At 34.2% G+C, this 21,507-nt stretch overlaps 1 long non-coding RNA gene across 1 annotated transcript; it reads right to left on the reverse strand.

Annotated features, from left to right (window-relative positions):
* Positions 1–263: 263 nt before the first annotated feature.
* Positions 264–2,038, reverse strand: LOC148782376 (uncharacterized). The gene is made up of 2 exons (XR_016054261.1): positions 1,614–2,038; positions 264–1,240 (listed from the first exon to the last, which is right to left on the reverse strand). It is a non-coding gene; the product is annotated as an uncharacterized LOC148782376 (long non-coding RNA).
* Between the last annotated feature and the right edge of the window lie 19,469 nt (positions 2,039–21,507).

The following is a 21,507-nucleotide window of genomic DNA, read 5'->3' on the forward strand; positions in this document are numbered from 1 at the left end:
CCAATTTTTTATATGGAAATGTATATTATGGGAGCTTTTTACTTTTTAGTATAAGGAGGTCACTAGCATCATTGACTACTAGATATGACATCTGGTGGTTGGGGATGTATCATTGACTTGGTAAAAAGTCCAATTTTTTTTTTAATACAACGCTGTATTTCAATTCGTGGGATTTCATATCCAATGGCTACAAGTGATTGTGATCTTCTTGTCCTAAAAATGAACGATCTTATAGTATACATTACTTATATTAGAAGGGACAATTTCTTTCTCAACGTCTTTGTATTTGATCTCTTTTCCCTTACACTGTCTTCTTTTCTTATTCAAAGGGCCACCGCCTGCCACTCTTAGGATTGTACCTTCTCTCTCTAGCTAAGTAGCAAAATAATATCGTTCTATTTCTCTCTCTATGTTCGCAAAATCGAATCGGAATAATTAATTGGATATGGGGCCAAAGCGGTTTAACTAGCCAAATCGATAAACCAGCCGATTCAGCCGTTTTAATCGCGCAAGTCCCGGGCGGTCAAAAAATTGTTGAAAAAAATAAAAAAGATGAAAAAGAAAAAAGATATGAAAAGCATAAAATGAATGATTAAAACAAAACACATTCAAATGAAGTTAAAAATTAATAAAAAATCGATTTTAAAAGTGAGTATTAATGACCAAATTTTTTTTTAATATTTATCATAATGTAAAAATATTAAAAAAAAATGTAATAGAAATTAAATCCTTTATTTTTGGGATTTTATAGATAGTTTTTTGAATTTTTATTTTTAAAATACCGATTGATCACCAAAACCACCTGAAACCGAAACCGAAACCGACAAGGGGGGCAGTTCTGATCTAACTGGACGGTTATCGGTTAGATCAGGTGGTTTTTCAAAGAATGCTCTCTCTCCATTTTAAAGTGAGGTGATACTGTACACTTACTTACTCCCTTAGGAATAAAATTAAGTTGGGAATTTTTTTTTGATTGAGAATTTCTGGAAACACCTAAAAAGTATTAGATTATTATTTTTAAAAGAACAAAAATTGAATTTTTAATTTTGTAACATATAAATCTTACCCTTCAAAAAATTGTGCTGTTTTCATTCAATCATGAAGCATTATTTGTCTTCAAACCTTTAGAAAATACAATTTTTGAGAGAAATAGTCTTCTTTTTCTGTCTTTGTGAATGTACATGGTCGTCTTCTTCTGTCTTTGTGCATATACTTTCTCCTCCGTCTCCACGATTCACACCTGCAATGCGAAATTTCATAGTAAACCTCTCTCTATATCTATACACACAATAGACAGAATTGTAAATGTGTCTTCATGATTTTAATTAAATTTTATATGAAATCCCAAGCTCTACATGTTACTTTTCATAGATTTCCAAGTTTTATAAGAAACATGCATTCTTTTGAGTACTATTTAACACTAAAGAAATAAGATCCAATTCATCTCTGTAATTTGATAAGATAGTTATTTCCTAAAGAGTAATTTGATAAATTTCAGAACCTTTTTTGAAGTGTATTTGAAATTTGATAAAAAAAGAATGATTCATTGTTTATAATTAACTAGGGAAAATAGATAGATTTAAATAATTCTTGTTTCAAACATTAAGAAATACCTGCGTATCCATCCTTTCAGTATCCACCGCTCCCCCACCTCCGCGACTTCTCCACTATCCACCACGCGGCCAGTCCCACCATGCACAACCTGAAGGTGCACCGGTTCCTGCTGCTGCTCTAGTTGCTGAGCCTTCAAAAAGACGACGGTCTAGTTCTTGATTGGCGCTGCAATTCTATCTTAGATTATCTGTTCCATGCGCCAGCTGTTCTTGAAAAGCCTCACGCCGATTCGGAGGTTCCAGTGGAGGTTGGGCTAAAGACTCTCTTATTTGTCTTTCACTGTTGAGCTCATACTCAAACGTCTTGACCTGCTCCTGAAGCATGTTTATCATATTCATACGAACACCTGGGTGATTTATACGGGCATTTGCCTCGTATATCGTAGATTCCACGGATGTGGCTCTGTCGGTGGGTTCGGTGATCGGCCTCAAAGTCTGGCGCATTCTGTGTGTGCCGTAAAGCCTGTGGACTTTAATAAATTCATCCATTCGATGTGGACGGAAATATTGCGCGTGTGCCGTAAAGCCTGTGGACTTTAATAAATTCATCCAATGGTTTAAAAACCGGATCGGTGACCCGGATCGGGCTTTTCAAAAACCGATCCGGATCGGCGAATCGGCGATCCGGATCGGCGAATCGGCGATCCGGATCGAAATCGGGTGAATCGGTCAGAATAAAACTTCAAAAAAATCCGAAAAAATTATTAAAATTCATTATAAATATTGGTTTTTAGGAATTCAATAAAAAATGAGGGTACTCCATTAAGAATTTTCATGTTTTTGAATGAATATGCAAATATTGATATGTTCTTTCCCTGCATGAACCGCCATTCAGCATTTAATTTACAGTATTTCGTGCTCATCCCTACACTGTTGCTGTTGGGACTCGATATGTGAATAATATGGTTGGGATAGGGTGGCCTCAGAATCATCATCTCTCTCGTTTTCTCTTTGAATAATATGGATTAAAAAAAAAAAAAACAAATTTTCAAAAAAATCTATCATGGATTAAAAAAAAAATCACAAATTTTCAAAAAATTCTATCATGGATTACAAAAAAAAATTCGATCATGGATTAAACAAAAAAAATCACAAATTTTCAAAAAATTCAATCATGGATTACATAAAATTCGATCATGGATTACATAAAATTCGATCATGGATTACAAAAAAAAACAAACAAAAAAAACAAAAAATTCAATCGTGGATTACAAAAAAAGAAAAAAATAGTTCGATCATGGATTACAAAAAATTCAATCATGGATTACAAAAAACTCTATCATGGGTTACAAAAAAAGCAAAAAACAAAAAATTCAATCATGGATTAAAAAAAACAAACAAACATTTCAATCATGGATTACAAAAAAAAAACAAACATTTCGATCATATATTACAAAACATTCGATCATGGATTACAAAAAATTCTATCATGGGTTACAAAAAAAAAAAAAAAAAACAAAAAAATCGATCATGGATTACAAGAAAAGAAAACAAACATTTCGATCATGGATTACAAAAAATTCTATTATGGGTTACAAAAAACCAAAAAATTCGATCATGGATTACAAAAAAAATCTATCATGGATTACCAAAAAAAAAAAAAAAAAAAAAAAAAAAAAAATTCCGTACGGAATCGCCGATTCACTGTTCGGACTCGCCGATTCCGTACAGTGAATCGGCGATTCACTGTACAGAATCGTCCGGTTCTCTCTAGAACCGGACGATTTCCGATTTTCGGGGCGATCCGGTTCCTTTTCACTATTTCCGAGTCGAACCGGGCGAGTCCGGTTCGACTCGGCGTTTTTTAAAACGCTGAATTCATCCATTCGATGTGGAGGGAAATATGGCGTGTGTGCCGTAAAGCCTGTGGACTTTAATAAATTCATCCATTCGATATGGACGGAAATATGGCGCAAGAATACAATTTGGACCGCATCTTTTCCTACGGTATCGACATGAACTCCAACTTTGTCCCTTGCTACTGTTACTCCTACTGGCCATGCTCTTCATCTGTAAATTAATTCAAGAAATAAAGAGGAGGGATAAGGAGAGAGAGAAAAAGATCCAGTAGAGAGATACGTGTGTAGTCATAAGGCCTTTAAAGCAATATTTTTCTCTCTTATAATTTAATATTTATCACTAAAAAAGTGAAGCTTTTTAGAGAGAGAAAGTACATTTACTTAAAGGCTAAAAAGTAACCACCCACTTCTCAGAATTACAGGGCCAAATTAAGATTTTAAGAGGAATCCGAACGTTGTAGAACGGCCTCATCCATCTCTCTTTAAGAAAGATTTCATGGCTAAAGAGAGATACACAGAAATTTACAGAGTTATCACAATTCTGGTAAAAACCTAATGTTTGACACTGCCCCCAATCCGACGAGTGTGTCCATCTCTTCCCTCGAGTTTTTCAACATTGGTATCAGAGCAGGTTGTTAAAGCGTGGTCGGCTCATAATCTACAGGTCCCAATTTTTTTTTGGTATTTTATATCTTATTTTTTTCCTGAGTTTAATTTCCATTAACTTTGATATTGTACTTTGCCATTCACGTATATCTTGCTATAAATTTTTTCTAACCTTAAATTTAATAGTTTGAATTTATTTATTTATTTTTATGAATTTCTCTCTCTTAATTTACTGCTCCTCATTTGCGATTCAGTGTTTATTTTTACTAGTATTGTTGGTTCTGGAGTATTTCTCTCAATAAATTCTTTTGTCATATTTTCTATCTCTAGAATGTGTTTGGCTTACGTGATCATAGCGTACTCGGATAAATCCTCTGTTTAATCTTTTGGAGAGAAAAGTTAAAGAGATGGAGACACTATAAGAATAATAAAAAAGGGAGAGAGAGAAAATAAGTTTAAGGTTGTTGCAGAAGAGTTATCTTGACTTAGCATATGCCTCAATATTAGGTTCTCTCTATGCCTCAATATTAGGCTCTCTCTATAGAGTAGGGACAAGTTGTGTGGTTATTTTCTCTCTTTATAAGATCAAGTTGCTGACACAGTACATACTTGAGCCCACGGTCAAGTAACAGAAAATAAGGCAAATAATTCTTCTCTTTATTTTCTAATAAAATTAATAATAATAATAGTAGTAATTTGTAAAGACTATCCAAAAATTTACTTCTACTCTATGCACGGTAGCTAAGCATCTAAATTTGTGTATTGTTATATACTTTTTACTGACCATGGACTACTTAAAATCAGGTTGCAGGCATCTTCTTTCTTCCGTCTTTTTTGTTACTGAAAATTGGTGCATATTTTATTATTATTATTATTGAATCTTATTATACACTCGTCAATTCTATTAGAGTAAAGGCTTACATATCAATTGCATGTATTTATTTATTTTTATTTTTTTGTGACCTATAATGTAGGGATTTTTGACATATTTTATTTGCATAATAATTGTCACTGCATTGCATAATTATCCTATGCTTTGGTCTCTTTAGGTTAGAAAATTTCATGATCTTGATTTTGTGAATTTGTCTTCCTTTTTTTTGTGATTATGCAATGCCATATTTTTTTGTTGAAAAATATCAAATATCATTGTAGACTCTATATCTTGTGCTAAGACATATCCACATATTTAATGAAAAATATTCTTATGCAAGATTTGACATAAAAATAGTTGTTGTCTTACTTTATTAATTTTTTGTTGCATCACAGCAGTGCGAATATAAACTGTTCGAGTAAAATTTTCTTTGAAGTTGCGGCTCATTGAGAGTCGGCAAACCTATTGGGTTAACTAGCAGACTAATTTTTCTTTTTTCTTTTTTTTTTTTTGAACTTTTAGGTATTATCTAAAAAATTAAAATAGCATCTAAGCTAGTCATGTTAGAATTATTGAAACTTGAAAAACTCAATGGGATCATTTTTTCTATGTAGAAAAGAAAAATTGGATATATTCTTTTTCAAGATAGGGTAGAATATGTCCTACAAACAGAGCCATCAGTTTTAGAGCCTAATGTCAATGGTCAAGCCAGAAGGCGACTTGAAAAATGGTTAGAAGATGACAAAGTAGCTAGAACTACTATGTTGAGCTTTATAGAATATGATTTAATTAGAGTATTTGAGGATTACACCACAGCTCAAAGTATAATAGGCGCCCTATCTGAAAAGTATGGTACCACTTCTGAGACTCATGTACAATTGTTGTTAGAAAAATACAATTCTTCCAGAATGAAAGAAACGGACTCAGTTACCGAGCATGTCAATAAAATGACAGTGCTCGCAAAAGACCTTGTTGCAGCTGGAAATCCAATCCCCGATCCCATGCAAGTGTCCAATGTCCTTAACAGTCTCCCTCCATCTTGAGAGTCTGTTGTAATTGCATTGAACTATTCTGCACAAGGGATAACTATGTTAAATCTTCTCATGCATCTTAGTATTGAAGCTGAGAAAAGAATGAGGAAGAAGTCAAATGAGCTCCACTTTGCCCAAAGTTCATCTTCTCAGATCCTCAAGAAACCTTTCAATTATCAGAAAAATAATCGGTATAAGGGAATGAGGAGAAATTTTAAAAATCAAAAGAATAAGGTTGAGAATACATGTTTTTATTGTAAGAAAATTGGGCACATCAAGTTTAATTGTCTTTAGCTGAAAAATAAAAGTAGGAACCAAAATAACAACCCTGTTCGAAATAATCAAAATAAGAGAAAGGACTTGATTTGCATAATCCTATAATCAATAGTTGCTGATCATGACCTGAGAAATTGGTGGGTCGACTCAGCCTCCACTCGACATGTCTCGAAGACCAAGGATGGATTCACAGAATTGAAGGATATTGTAACCAGTAACCAACGGATTTATATGAGAAATAACACCTACTGCGATGTATTAAGTGTTGGTACTTTCAAGCTGTATTTTTCAGGAGGAACAAATCTCTTATTGACTGATACATTGTATGCGCCCAATATGAGGTGCAATTTTATTTCTGTCCCAAGGCTAGACGACAAGGGTTATGAAATAAGGTTCAGGTCTGGTCCGGTTACCATTGGGAAGTATTCTAGAGCTTTGGTGTACGGTACTAAAGTTGACAATTTGTACCGATTGAATATTAATGAAAGTTCATCATTTTCTGGTTATATTGATGCCTCTTTTGATGTTTTTATGTGTATGGATGGTCCATATTTATGGCACTTAAGATTAGGACATATAAATAAAGACAAAATGAATTAAATAGTTAAAAGAGGCTTGCTCCCCAATTTAGGAGAAATTGTGTTCAAAACATACGAGCCATGTATTTCTAGTAAAGTAACTAAGAAGCATTTCCCTAAAAGGAAATGGTCTAGTGAACTACTTAGTATTGTTTACTCTGATATATGTGGCCCATTAAATGTGAAAATACATAGAGGTATGGAATATTTCATAACATTTATAGATGATTATTCACGTTATGGATATGTATACCTAATTAGTAAGAAATCATATATACTAAAAACATTTAAAGAATATAAAGCTGAGGTAGAAAATCAGTTAGGTAGACGTATTAAAATTTTTCAAACAAATAGGGGAGGTAAATATTGTTCTGCCTTATTTTCTGAATTTTGTAAGGAGCATGGTATAATTCACCAAACAATTATGCCATATACACCACAACAAAATGGTGTAACTGAAAAGAGAATTAGAATTCTAATGGACATGGTTAGGTCTATGATGAGCCATTCAAATTTATCACCTCATTTTTTGGGTGAGGCTCTCAACACTGCAATATATATCATTAATTATATTCTAACTAAATCTATATACTTGATCTCATATGAATTATGGACAGATAGGAAACCTAACCTTACTATCTTGAAAGTTTGAGAGTTTTGGGCACATGTGCTTATACCACCACAAAATATAGATAAATTACCAAGTAAAACTATAAAATGCTCTTTTATAGGCTATTTAGAAAATTCTAAAGGGTATAGATTCTATAATCATGATACTGTATCATTAGTAGAGAGTCGTGATGCTCATTTCTTAGAAAATATAGATGATGAAAATATTTTAAATAAGCCTATGGACTTCCATGGAATTGATAAAGATAAGGGTCTGAAAAACCTTGTTTCTCAGACTCTTTCTTCATTTGGTGAGAATGATTCAATTTAATCAAGTATACCAGATAGGCCTAAAAGAACTAGAGCCCCACCTTGCGACTTTAAAAGAATTTTATATATTTATAAATGAAGATAATTACTCTTCAATGAGTGATGATACAATAGATAAACCTCGAAGCTACAGTGAAGCTATTAGCTCACATGACTCAACTGAGTGGATTCAAGCCATGGATGATGAACTTGATTCTATTAAAAGAAATCAAGACTGGGAGTTGGTTGACCTCCCTAAAGATAGAAAATTCATCGGTTGCAAATAGGTCATAAAGAAAAAGCTTAATGCAAATGGTTCCATTGATAAATATAAAGCTAGGTTGGTAGCTAAAGGATTTACCCAAAAAGAGGGCATAGATTATGTAGAAACTTATTCTCCAGTAGCCAAATTTCCATCTATTATGATCATCTTTGCATTAGTTGCATATTATGATCTAGAATTATTTCATATGGATGTCAAAACAGCTTTCTTAAATGGGGAATTAAAAGAAGATACATACATGAAACAACCAGAAGGATATGTAATTAACGGCCAAGAAGACAAAGTATATAAACTTAAAAATTCTTTATATGGTCTAAAATAGTCTTCTAGGCAATGGTACTTTACTTTTTATAATGCAATCACTGAAATTGGTTATATAGCCAATAGGTTAGACCATTGTGTATGTGTTTGGAATAGTGGGAGCAATTTTGTTATATTGTCACTATATGTGGATGATATTTTGATAGCCGGTAATGATATTGGCATAATTAACCATACCAAATCATGGATAAGTTCCCATTTTGAGATGAAAGCATCATATGTATTGGACATTAAGATAATAAGAGATAGAAGTTCAAGACTTCTATGTTTATCTCAAGAAAATTATTTAGAATGTGTTTTAAAGAGATTTAAAATGGAAAATTGCAAACCCATAGATACACTTGTTTGTAAAGGCTTAAAATTATCAAAAAAAATGTATCTATTAAATAATAATGACAAAGCTGAAATGGAAAGAATTTCATATGCTCAAGCTGTAGGATGCATAAATTATGTCATGTTGTGTACAAGACCTTATTTAAGTCATGCATATGGTCTTGTAAGTAGATTTCAGAGTAATCCCGGGATGGCTCATTGACAAGCTATAAAAAGCATACTTAGATATATTCAGAAAACTAAAAATTACAAGTTGTGCTTCCAAGCTAACAACTTAGAAGTTAGTGGGTTCTCTGATCCAAATTTTGCAGGAGACCCAAATGATAGAAAATCAACATCAGGAATTGTATTCTTCTTTGAAGGTGAATGTGTTTCTTGGTCTAGTAAGAAACAAGGTTGTGTGGCTCGGTATATTGTGGAAGCTGAGTATATTTTTTGTAGCATTGCTACAACAACTTATGCCGCCTAGATTAAACGCTTCATAAATGATTTGAAGCTAGATATAACCGACGGACCTGTTAAATTTTTTTGGGATAATCAGGTTGCTATTTCATCAATTAGAAATGGAGCTTATAGTTCCAACGGTAAGCACATTGAAATTGATTACCATTATATTTATGATATTATTGGAAAAAATGAAATAACTGTAAGTTATTTGCCATCTTCAGATTGCAGACCCTTTAACAAAGGGATTGAGTGCAGAAATATTATCAAAGCATGTCTTGGTCATGAGAGGAAAAACCGCATTAGCGTCAAAAATCATGACATGATTTTGAATATTTTTTGTTATGAGATGTATAACTGCACTTGCGTGAAAGCCTCATGACAAAAATATGCACATAAATGTTAAATTCATTAAGTGGTAAAGATTTTACGATATTTCAATATATATGGCCCTCATCCCCAAATGGGAGATGTTGTACGTGTGTGGCCATAGGGCCCTTTAAACGTGCAATATTTCTCTCTCTTATAATTTAATGTTTATCACTAAAAATAGAGGCTTCTTAGAGAGAGAAAGTGTCGTTATCTAACGGCTAAAAAGTAACCACCACTTCCCAAGATTATAAGGTCACGTTTTTTCAGAGATTTCAAGAAGAATTCGAACGTTAGAGAATTCCTCCTCCATCTCTATTAAAGAAAGGTTTTATGGCTATGGAGAGGTACACAGAAATTTACAGGGTTCTTACAATTCTAATAAAAACTTGATATTTGCTATCGATAGTCTCAAGACACTGCCCCTAATTGTAAGAGTGGGTTCATCTCTTCCCTCAAGTTTTTAAACACTTGCAGTTGTAAATTAATTCAAGAAATCAAGAGGAGGGATAAGGAGAGAGAGAGAGAGAAAGATCCATGAGAGAAAGAAAAGCGGATAATATCTTCCGTTTTAAAAAAAGATTTGAGAGACAAAAAGTAGAGAAAAACAAAAAAAAAGATTGAGATTGTTCACTCTATGCAAATAACCAAAACTGATAAGCACGATTTATTCAAAAAACAGAAGAAATTGAGAAGAGCAGGGAGAGGGATCTACATACCTGAATAATAGTTTCTTGAGCTGAATTGTGAGATGTGAAAATGAAGGCGCTGGTTCTCTTCTTTCAATCTAAGAGAGAGAATGAGAGACGCTACACACTTACGCTAGATAGAGAGAGAGTGGAGAGAGGCAGAGAGAGGAGGCATTAAAAAGAGAGAGAGAAAGAGAAAACATGGAAGTTGGGCGGCTCCGTCTCGGTTAGGGATTGAACGGCGAGGCTTACCAGTTTTGGCGTGCTCCCGTTTTGACAAGACTGAAATACTAACCAAGGCGCCCCCATCTTTCTCTTTCTAGAACAAGTGTTGTCTCTCTCTCTCTAAAATTAACGAGCATTGTTATGTGTTCTCTCTCCGTTTTCTCTCTCACTAAAACTAACCAGCGTTGTTTAGTGTTCTCTCTCCGTCCCCAGAGTAAAAATAACATGCAGATAACATAAAGGTGTGTGCACTTCTTTTCAGTAGCGTTTTAGGAGAATTTGATTAATACATTTAAGTTATCCAAATTTAAACCTTTTAGGAGTAAAACACTAAGCAATTTCCATGAAATAATTTTTGTCCCAACTTACTTGGGCTACGAAGATTTTAACTGTGAAAGGAAAGAGAAACGCAAGGTGGAGCTGCAACTGCCAAACCAAAGAAACAGTTAGATTTTCGACGTCAATTACATTTCTGGCATCTAGTTTTTTTTATTTACAGTAACAGGAACCATTTATCCTTAGGAAGGTGGTTTTGATCTCCACCAATCAACAAATGGCTTTATTTTCTCTCTTCCCATCTCTCTCTGCACCTTCCATTCCGTATGCTTTTCTCTGCCTTCCACGGTCCTTTAAACCGCCTACAGTTCGTCCTCCATTCTTTGCACTTCTCTGAAGCCATCATACCTCTTTTGTCCCTCTTTCTTCATCTTCTTCAGCTACTCTCTCTCTCTTTCTCTCACCCTATATCATCTTCTTCGTCTTCGTCTTCGTCTTTGTTATCCTCTCCTTCTCCTTTGTCTTTCTTTTATACCATCAAATTCATCAAAGAACAAGAAATGGGAGCGATTCGAGTGGTGCTGTGGGTGGGGGTCGTGAATATAGCCGGGCGCTTGGTGCGGTGACTATGGTAGTCAACAATTTCTGAATGATTATCATTGCCAAGGCCATAGGGGTGCTTGTCATTGTAGACTTAGCCATGTTGATCCGATTTTGTCATGTCATTGCAACACCAGTTGCTCTGCAACCGATGGAGAATGGTGTTATGCAACCGGTAGAGAACGGTGTTGAACTTGCAATGCATGCTCAACAACAGATAGAGGATGGTATTCCGCAACCGATGGAGAGTGGTGTTCTGCAACCGATGGGGAACGGTGTTGGGGAGCATGCTCAACAACAGCAACAGTAGAGTCAGATTAAAAGGAAGGAGGTTAGAGAGATCATCATCACAAGTACCATTTCTTGCGGTTGCACCTCTTTCTCTCTCTCTAGACAAGTGAGATTTCTTGCGGTCTCTCTCTCCTTTATTTTTCATATTTGTGGCTTAGTGTTTTGAATACTTTGTATGAAAAGTGGCATGAATAAGACTTGACTGGTTAGTGGATCAATTGTCCCTCCAAATGTGATACTTGTCTTTTCTGCATTCTACATTCTTCCCTCTTCAATGCTGATGCTTCATGGGTGTCTGTCTTTATATGTGTGTGAGAGAGAGAGGAAGGGAGGATGGCTTAACAACTTGATATTGGAAACCTTTGGGATCCGCCATGTCCTATATTAAGTGTGGTAGAGAGAGAGAGAAAGGATTGCTTAACGACTTGATGATTGAGAACCATTATTAGGGTCTGCCATGTCCTATACCATACCAGTGTATGCTGAGAAAGAGAGAGAGAGGATCGGGGATGGCTTCAAGACTTGATGATTGAGAGAGCCTTGTTTGACCCATTAACTTTTTCTATTTGTTACCCTCCCTCCAATAATCAACGGTTATTGAGAAAGAATACATTTCAATTTCGAGCGCAAGGCTTCGTCAGCAACTCTCCTTCCAACTTACTTTGTCCTCACTCCTCAGTGACCGGCATTTAGAAATTTATTGAAAGAGAGAAGAACAAGTCATTGACCTCAAAGAGAGAGAAGAACATATCATACTCCTCGGCCAACCATATCCCATAAACTCTCAAGGTATGGTATGCTTTCCCAAAGATACAACGTGCAAATATATTATTTTATCTTTGTATAAGAAGGTCATTCCGTGCCATCAGATGCGAAATCTGAAGGTTCGCTATATCTTATTAACCGCATTCAAATTACCAAAAAGGTTTTTGAGGCTTTTGTCGCACACTCGTAGCCACATGCTTTGGCCCGATCGGCTCATTGTACAGTTTTCTAGGAGTCAATTTTCTTGGAAAAGCTGGACCATTCGTGTTTTGGTTCTTAGTTTAGAATTTTAACATTTTGGACCATTCGTGTTTGGTTCTTAGTTTAGAATTTTAACATTTTCCTCGGATTCCTGAATGTTCATTTTAAATCTAAATTTTGAAATTTTTAATTCCATGAGGAATTGATATTTCATGGAAATAATCAATTTTGCTGCATAAGAACAAAAAAAAAATATTAAAATTTTCGAGGGAGAAACTATATCAGATTTTAAAAAGAGAAAACATATTAAAATTTTAGAGAGAGAAAATATACAAAAAAATTTAGAGATAGAAAATATACAAAAAATTTTAGTGAGAGAAACTATATCTCAAATTTAAAGTCTTAAGGAGACCATACTAAAATTATAGAGAGAGAAACTATCTCAAATTTTAAGTTTTAAAGAAAATATCTTAAAACTTTAGAGAGAGAAACTATATCAAATTTTAGATAGAGAAAGTACCTAAAATTTTTAGAGAGAGAAAGTATTTAAAAATTTTAGATAGCAAAGCTATCTCAAATTTTATCTTTTAGAGAGAAGTTATATTAAAATTTTAGAGAGAAAAACTATCTCAAAATTTAAGTTTTATAGAGAGAAAGCATCTTAAAATTTTAGAGAGAGTAACTATATAAAATTTTAGAGTGAGAAAGCACCTAAAATTTCTTAGAGAGAGAAACTATCTCAAATTTTTAGAAAGAAACTATCTCAAATTTTAAGTTTTAGATAGAGAAAGTACCTTAAAATTTTAGAGAGAGAAACTATATCATATTTTAGAGAAAGAAACTACCTAAGATTGTTTAGAAAGAGAAACTAGCTGAAATTGTTTAGGGAAAGTAACTATGTCAAATTTTAAGTTTTAGAGAGAGAGTATCTCAAAATTTTATCAAATTTTAGAGAGAAAAAGTATATAAAATTTTAAGAAAAAAACTATTTCAAATTTTAAGTTTTCGAAAGAGAATGGATTAAAATTTTAGAGAGAGAAACTATCTCAAAAATTTTAGTGAAAGAGGATTTGTATTTCCAAAAAAAAGATATTTCAGACAATCCAAACATGGAATTTGTATTTTCTTGATTTCTACCAATTGCGAACCAATGGAATTTGTATTTTCTTGATTTCTACCAATTGCGAACCAAGCAGGGAATTGACATTTCCAGAAAATCTCAATTCCAGGATTAACTTTTCCTAAGATTGAAAAATCCAGAGATCCAAACAAGCCCTTAGCTGCTTGATTTTATATCTGGTGATTAGAAATAATATGATATTCTTATACCAAAAATAAATTATATTATATCATACTATCGCAAATTTCATTTTTAGTGCCGTGGGTCAATGACCTCAATTCAAACAGAAAAATAAAAAAATAAAAAAGTCAAATGCCACCCTATAAAATAAACACCAAGGATTATTCAATTTTTTCCATTTATTTTTATATTTTTTTTTATGGTTTGAGTGTTTTTTGAAGTTGGATACCAAAATTACAGCTAGAGAAAATGGTGTTGAGTCCGGTCCGAGTAAGTGTATACTATGCACCCCTGGAAGTACACTACGCACGCTGAAATTCCAAGGTAACTTCAAAAATAACCTACTTATTTTTCACTCGGTCGATCGCCCTAGAGCCAAATTTTCAATTCGTTGTCATCTCTTGGGTCAAACATAAGAAGGAAAAAGAAAACGAAAAAAAAAAAAGAACGTAGGAAGCTCAAAAGATGCTCTAAATTGATCATTCTTCTTAGATTAACTCTAGACCGTCTAGTTGGTAGAAGATTATACCTAGTTTTGTGAACAAATACTCTTTTTTTTTCTTTGAAATGGTACCCAAGAGAAAATAAAAATGATTACACTAGGAATTGTGCTTGGGCTTGAGTGTTTAGCAACAGACATTTAACAACACTACATCTCAAGTTCGATTCCTATAGGCCAAAAAGGTTTAAAGTCGGAAATAATACTCAACCATTTTTTAAAAGATTCTGAGTAAAAAAATCTCCTCACCATGGTCCTTTGCCATAACATTTTGATACCACAAGGAAATGCGTATATATCAAAGCTTTTTCTCAACTAATTGAGGTTGGCAACACGAATCTTGGTCTTCTATTCTGCTCTATTAATTAATGGTCATACTCTCAATGTGGCTATAAGAGCACATATTTTCTCACTACTTCTAATCATGTAATTTTGGGCGTACCCCTGGCCCTTTTTTAGCCTTCTACTTGAACTAACTCGCACCTGCTGTGCACCTCTTAACAGGTATTGTACTAGGTCTGCGCCACACATGGGCGACCCAGCTAAGCCTACTCTTTCTCATCTTATTGCCTATTGGTGCCTTACCTAAATTTTCACAAATGTATTAATTTTGAATTATATCCCTTCTTGTCGTGCCACTTATCCATCTTAACATCCTCATCTCCGCTACACATATTCTTTGGGTATATTATTGTTTGATCGCCCAACATTCCTCCCTATAGACCAAAACTGGTCTCACAGTTGTCCCACAAAATTTGACCATCAGCTTCATTGGTGTTTAGCAATCACATAAAATTCCAATTGCATATCTCCACCTCGTCTACCAAACTCTAATTCTATATGCAACATCTTCTCAATTGCTCAAGTTTTATCGATTGAGTATCCGCCTATCTTAATCCCATGTAAATCCATTTTAATGGTAGAAATTTGGATTTAGAGTCCCAAAAATTAGCGCTAGAAAAAGGTCAGCCAACTAGACCTGGCCTAGGGCTGGCCCGGACAGGGTCCCTATAGTGCTAGTCTTAGCCAGGTTGGGCTACGCCTAATAAAACTCAAAAAAATATATAGGGTTGGGATGGGTAGGGTATGTTGTGGCCCTAACCTAGCCCAGTCTATGTCAACCTGCCTAAATGCCGGAAACTTGATGGACTTTATTGATATTAGCAATCTCGTTTGCATGCTGATATGACACTATTGAGGTCTAGGAATCCAATATTTTTTCTTTTTCTTTTTTTAAGAATACTTGATCCTTGGGTGTCAAGAGGATAGGTTTGGATATTTTTTGGGTCCTTAATCATTCAAAATGGGAAAAATGATCGGGCCCCACATATTTAAGGCCGAGGCCCCCACCTCTTTAATGGATTTTCCATTGACTATTGGATATCTAGAAACCTAGACACTTGAGCCCTAATATCAGTGTGGTCAAGCTCCTGAATTCATTTGAAGGGAAAGTATTGTAGTGAAAAATCTCAACTGCCAGCACAATTTCTTATCATATCACATCACTGGTATGTTTAATTACACCCATGCACACACATCATTTCATATCATGGGTCATGTGACCATCACACAAATCATCAGTGGCATGTCTAATTACAAACCATGCACACATATCATGGGTCCATTGCATGCAGCATGTGACCATCACATAGATCTCATCAGTGACATATCCAATTACAACCATGCACACATATCATTTTATATCATGGGTTCATTGCATGCAGCATGTGACCATCACATAAATCTCATCAATGGCATGTCTAATTACAACCATGCACACATGTCATTTCATACCATAACAGAGTATGTATCATTATCATGCACATATTTCATACTTTTCTGAGGTCTTATCACATTCACAACATAGCATGTTTAATTATCATGCACATATTTCTTATTAGCAGCATATCGTGATGCTCACATATCATAACAAAGCATATCTCATACACACATATCCTAACATACCATATCTTATGCACACATATCATAACAGAGCATATCTCCTGCACACATATCATAACAGAGCATATCTACACATATCATAACAGAGCATATCTACACATATCATAACATAGCATATCTCATGCACACATATCATAACCAAGCATATCTCATGCACACATATCATAACAGTGAATATCTCATGAACACATATCATAACAGAGCATATCTCATACACACATATCATAACAGAGGATATCTTACGCACACATATCCTAATAGAGCATATCTCATGCACTCGTATCATAACAATGCATATCTCGTGCACACATATCATAACAGAGCATATCTGGTTTTTCAGTATGAACATAGTCCACTTTTAATGGTATATCATGAGATTTAAAAATCATTTGGACCTAAGATAACTTTTATGACAATCCATGCTCATGAAAACACCACTTTCGTAAAGGGGGTAACTCCAAATTTGGTCTAAAGTTTGTCAAACTGTTTGGTGTTCTTGAATGAAATCTCTGTTTTTCGCAACAGAAAATACAAGGTGATACCTTATTAGAAAAATAGGCATAATTTCAAACCACATGGAAATTCATCATGACTCATGATTCCAAAACCATTAAATAGATTCGTGCATTTCAAAATAATTTGACATCATTCTGATATGTTTTGGTCAATGAAAAGCTCCACACATAAACACATAAAATCCCTGAAATTTCATTTCATAAATCTGACATGTTTCAGAAAACGAATAATAACTTTCAAACTGAATAAGATATTAACAATGGGTCTTTTCCATGATAAAATAGATTCAATTTGCTACTCTCCCACCAAATTTCATGATCTAAGAAGATATGTAAGATACTCAAGCAATTTCTCAAACAGGAGCCACAGTTCTAGAAAACAGAGCACACTCTAGCAAGATTTCAGTAACATGCACCCGTACTAATATTCACACCTATATTCATACTTAAATTTCATACTTTTATAAGATAAGGAAACATGCATAATTATAAGCATCTGCATGGAAAACTAGATCCACTTATAGCACCAAATTGAAACTCCAAAGGGTTCCACTTGCTTCACCTCAAATGTCAAGCTCCAAAAGGAATGGGTTCAAGCTTAAGGGACTAAGGCTTGGAGAGGTCTCAAAATCTTTAAGCAAGAGAGGGAGAACATGGGTGAAAGAGGGAAGTGAGATGAGAGAGAAAAAAAACCAATGTGATGGGTGAAAATGGGGTATAAGTAAGCATAGATGGTGGTAGCATGCAATTGTCACATGTCATACAAGATAGCATGCATGAAGAGAAAGAGAGAACAAGCATGGGAGACATAATGATGGGATGGGAGCATACTTGTGCCACATGGCACACAAGCATGAAAAGAGAGAGAACAAGCATGGGGATCATAATGATGGGCTAGGAGCACGCTTGTGCCACACGGCACACGAGCATGAAAAGAGAGAGTGTGTACCCTAGACCCACCATACACCACTTGCGCCCAACAGCGCGCTTATCCGCCCATGCGCTCAACGCCCGTCCATCCATCTGCTTTCCACAATGCAATATCTATTCGCGCTTCACAACACAATATCTATCTACGCTCAACAGCGCCATATCCATCTGCACCCTCAACATGCGTCAGCCCACTCGCACAGTCACCAGCGCTCTCCACACGCGCCGTCTACCCGCGCTCTCACCGGCGCTCACTAGCGTTCTCAACAGAAAATTCTTAGTCCTTACACTAGGATTGGAAATAATGCATCATATAATGCATTTTTTGGGCTAGCAATTTTTAAGATTTTCAAATATTCATAAATATGCTCGATCTGCACTATTTTTGTAGCTTGAAATTTAATAATTAGATACGAAAATAAATTTTTAAGCCATCACAAAGATTTTCAGCACTAAACAAGATCTTTCAATGCTATTTGAAGGTGCACCTTAAATGATTAGGGCCTCGGTAGTGTACAAACTGCACCCAATAGTAAATTTTTCAATTTAGTCACCCATAATTATCACCCTATCAGTTTTTTTGTCCCTCCTACCCCAAAAGTGTGTGAATTTTAAGTAGGTATGATCCCACAATTGAAGTTAGGGTTCCGTGCACATGCCCCCCCAATTTGCATTGATTTCGGGTTCCTTTTGTATTCTAGGGTCTACTAGGACGGCCCTAGTCTATGTGGTTGCGGGGGACCACAGCGTCAAAATTCGGACCCACTGTCTTTTGTCCAAGGTTCAATGTATCGTTTATTTATGACAGGCGATGTTAGTATGAGAGGCATCTATGCAATGAAGGGGACATTTTTTCCATTTTTCGTTAAGAATCTTTTGGTGCTGCCACGGTTGCATACTTCTTTCTTCACCATTTGACAAGGAAAACGGTTTGACAGCGCTGCAACCCTATCAAAATAAATAAAGCCTCACCTCATAACTTAAAATTGTAATTTAAGTAGAAAGCCTTTACATTGATCATCTCGGCTTGAACATTATAGTTGTGAAAAAAAAAAAAGATTTCAAGCTCTAGAAATAATATATATTTAGACAAATTATCTAAAGACTATTTATTTTGCCCAAAAAATAAGTGTTCAGAGATCCACACCATCTGTGCCATTTTTTGAGTTTCAAAGTTTATTGTTGATGTTGGAAATTGATATTAGAGCCATCATGAAAATTTCTATTTGTCGAAAATGCTTCCAAGACAAGGATTTGAGGTGAGGGTTTATTTGGTTTTGAAAGCCTAGGCCTTATAGAAACTTCATTGTTTGATAAAGTGAATTTTATCATAACATATAATTTTAGTGTAAAAAATTATTAGGATGGCTTGACAATCTATTTTCATATCCAATTGTAAAATTCTAAAGGGTGTGGTTTGAATAGAGCCTGGGCTCTAACCAATCAAATTAGAGCCTACCTTCAAATAGTGTCGAGAAATGTGGTTTCAATACTTGAAATCTTTGTGGTTGCCTTAAAATATATTTTCATTTTTATTCATAAAGTTTAAAGCTTCAAAATTAGTGTAGATCGATAGATCTATGAAAACTTGAAAATCTTGAAAATTGACGGTCAAAAAATACATTACAAAATAAACTATTTTCAAAACTTAAATCCATTTTTTTCTCATGTGCATGCATCTTGATGTCGAGATGATCAATTTGCAGATATTTGAGCATCAAGACAACCTCTTCTAGGGAAATTTTTAAGGCATGCTCGAATTTTATTGTTTAGAGCCTTAGTTCTATATAAACTTTTCCTAATTTTAAATTCTAAAATTAGGTCAAATCAAGTAGATCTAGAAATACAAGAAAATATTGAACATCAACAGTTCAGATTGCAAGATACAATAGTTTTGGGATTCATTTTTTTTTTTTCTCTTTTTTTCATATTCATACATTTCGATGTCAAAATGATCAATTAAAGGGTTTCCAAACATCAAAATAGCTTTCACCCATGATTTTTTAAGTGCATCTTAGTTCTACATTTTACGGTTGTAACAATCACTATTAGTCATTGGATGTAATCTTTAATAGATTTAAGTGAGTTACAACATTTCAAAAAATTTTGTTTTGAACATTGTCCTTAGTTAATCGCACACTATCAACCGTCTAATTTCACATCTAACGAATCAATAGCGGTTGTGACATTCTTGTGCAAAAAGTAAATGGTCTCATCGTATATTTCTCTTACATAAACCTTTTTCCAGATAAAATTGGATAGTAAAAGAAGAGGTAACACCCAAAAGCCCATCCATTTTCCTATGAGCATGTAAGCATGTATGATGTGCTCATGTAGGAGCATAGTGTGTATTTATTCCCTCAATCAAAAGACCTACTTGAGAAAATTTTTACAGTTTAGAAACCACCTAAAAATTAACACATGATTATTTTTAAAAAAAAATTGAATTTTGAATTTTTTATGACACTTAGATCTTGCACTGCAAATATTTGAGGTATTTGTTCAATCTCGAGATATTATTTTTTCTCTTATTCATAAAAAGTTTATTTTGGGATTTTTTTTTTTTTAATAGGCTAAGTCTATTGGCCTAAGAGGTTACATCCCCAAAATTTGCAGTCTTAAATTACTTCAAAACTGGATTTTACACGAGAGATTAAAAGGACAATCTACTCCTACAAGAGTATAAAATTTTTTAGCATTTCATATTTGGGGGTAAAGATTGCAGAAAAGTGTTGTGCCCACGTAACGAGCGCACATGAACATATTATCTATTATACACCATAAGATGAGTTATCGGGATGTGAAAAATGCTTGTTCCTGAAGTGACTAGAGCGTGTTCCATATACAAATATCAATGACTTCCAAATTTCAATCAAAACTAAATGGAGTGGTCTTTCATAAAAATCCAATCTTTGTCTCTATCATACTCAAATCATAGGTGAACCAGCTTGAGACATATCATTTGTTTGGCTTGATTTTCTGAGAAGTTAAATTTTGTTAAAGCTTTAGAAATGAGATTGCATATCATTTTTTTTAGTACAAGGAAATCACAATTGGTTTTAGTCATCGGCTGTAAAAACTGATGTTGAAATACTGAAGTATGTCACAATATTCTAAAAATTTTCGCAGCATTCTAAAAATTTTAGTTTAGACTTTTTGCACAATCAGTTATACATCTTTTTTTCTTTTCCTTTTCTTCATTAATTTTTTTTTTTTTTTTTTTTTTTTTTTGCTTGTTGTTTTTTAATTTTAAAATGAACTACATTAAGAAAAATGGAATGTATACAACAAGACCATTTACATTTGATATAGGGAGGTCACAATTACTTATAAACCATCCAATGTAAATCCGAGAGTTTGGGTGTGTCACAAAGTTCAAAAAAATTTAAAATAACCCCTTACACCCTAATTTTAACTTCTATATCGTATGAGATCCAAAAATTAAAAATATTACTTGTAAAAAAAATCTTTCCATCTTTTCTATCTTATAACCCCCTAGACCCCTTTGACCATAAATTGTTTTACTTAAACAAGCACTAAAATGACACGCTAAAATTTAATCCCACGCGACTTTACCTCTCTCTTTCTCCTCTCTCTCTAAAAATTATCTCTATTCAAAGCTCCCCACACTACTTTTCCTTTCTCTCTCTAAAAAATATCTCTGTTCAGAGCTCCCCATATTATCTATATTCGATAAAGTTTGGAATTGTTGTGATTATAATTGATAATTTTGATTAAAGAAGAGATAAGATTGAACTATGGCTCTCTTGGATAAGCTTTGGGATGACACTTTAGCCGGATCTCAACCGGAA

This window comes from Amborella trichopoda, chromosome 4 (genome assembly GCF_054954075.1).
Source record: "Amborella trichopoda isolate Santa Cruz 75 chromosome 4, AtrichopodaSantaCruz75HAP2 v2.0, whole genome shotgun sequence".
Lineage (NCBI taxonomy): Eukaryota > Viridiplantae > Streptophyta > Magnoliopsida > Amborellales > Amborellaceae > Amborella > Amborella trichopoda.